Below are 1,764 nucleotides of genomic sequence, written 5' to 3' on the forward strand. Positions count from 1 at the left end.
GCCACAGAGTAGATGGGCCCGTCCCCTTACCAGCATGCTGCAGAGCAGAATCTCCGTGTGGTAGCAGCAGCTGGAACTCACCCATCAGCAGGGAGCACGGGTTTGGCTCAATGTGGAGCTATAAGGTCTGACTTTGGCGGAGGCACGTTGGAGCTCCGCAAAGAGACCGCCGCTTCCGCAAAGAGACCGCGGCTCCTTTTCTGCGGCATGCTGGCAGGGGACGGGCCGCTCTACTTAAGCTGTGGCTGCTTTCTAAACAACAGCAACTGTGAGACTTTGCTCGCATTGCGATTTGACGCCCGCTGGAATATATTTATTGGATTTAAAGTAAGAGTTTGGAAACTGTCTGCATTGAATGATGGACTAAACACGGCACAACACTTTGCTAATTTATAATATCCAGCACACAATAAATACATTGCCCCCCCCCCGTTGTAGCAGGAGAAGCAAGACTCCGAAGAAGGGCAGAACAAAGCTAAAGGCATGTCCCTAAGAAAACACACAATGGCCGACTGCCCGGCAGCCTCCACCCATTACCCAGATTAACATTTTCAGTTTTAAAAGGCAAGTTCATGTTTAGGATTATACTTTCCGTTACGTCGATGTCTGGGGTATAACATGAAGCATGGTCTTATAGACCGAGTGGGCGGATTATTATATACACCGAGTGGCCGGGTTATTATATACACCGAGTGGCCGGATTATTATATACACCGAGTGGCCGGATTATTATATACACCGAGTGGCCGGATTATTATATACACCGAGTGGCCGGAATAGCAGGAGAAGCAAGACTCCGAAGAAGGGCAGAACAAAGCTAAAGGCATGTCCCTAAGAAAACACACAATGGCCGACTGCCCGGCAGCCTCCACCCATTACCCAGATTAACATTTTCAGTTTTAAAAGGCAAGTTCATGTTTAGGATTATACTTTCCGTTACGTCGATGTCTGGGGTATAACATGAAGCATGGTCTTATAGACCGAGTGGGCGGATTATTATATACACCGAGTGGCCGGGTTATTATATACACCGAGTGGCCGGATTATTATATACACCGAGTGGCCGGATTATTATATACAACCGCCCGCTCGGTGTCTATAATAATCCGCCCGCTCGGTGTCTATAATAATCCGCCCGCTCGGTGTATAGGGATGCCCAGATACCATTATTTTCCGGTATCGAGTAACGATATTTTGCTTTCGGTACTTGCCGATACTTCCGCTGGCATGGAGTCGGCTTCCCGGGGCAATCAGGAAGCGGGTAATGACATGCCGCCCAGCTTCGTGATTGACCAGGAAGGCGGCTCCATGTTGTTTGGCCGGGAAGCCAATCAGCATCGAGCTGGCTTCCCAGCCAATTAGGAACCCGAGCGGCAAGTAATGACCCACGAGAAAAGATAATTGCAGAAACGTCACCAGCACACCAAATCCTTCTAGGATCAAAGTTCGTAGATTTTATTGCAAACTCATGTCAGTTACACTAGTTTGCGATAAACTCATGTTTAGCCGGGAGGTTGATGACCCACCTCCCGGCTTCCTGATTGGCTGGGAAGCGGGTTTCCCGGGCGATCAGCATCGAGATGGCTTCCCGGCCAATTAGGAACCCGAGCGGCAAGTAATGACTCGGCTCTCCGCTGGGTCGGCCGGAAAGCCGGCTCCATGTTCCCCTATGGCACTGCTGGTCAGAGGAAACTTCCTATGACCAGAAGTTCCCGGTATCGCCCAATTATCAGCACTGATACCAATACTAGTATCGGGGCATCC

This window comes from Nanorana parkeri, unplaced genomic scaffold (assembly GCF_000935625.1).
Source record: "Nanorana parkeri isolate BGI_ZX_2015 unplaced genomic scaffold, ASM93562v1 scaffold911, whole genome shotgun sequence".
In the NCBI taxonomy this organism is placed as follows: Eukaryota; Metazoa; Chordata; class Amphibia; order Anura; family Dicroglossidae; genus Nanorana; species Nanorana parkeri.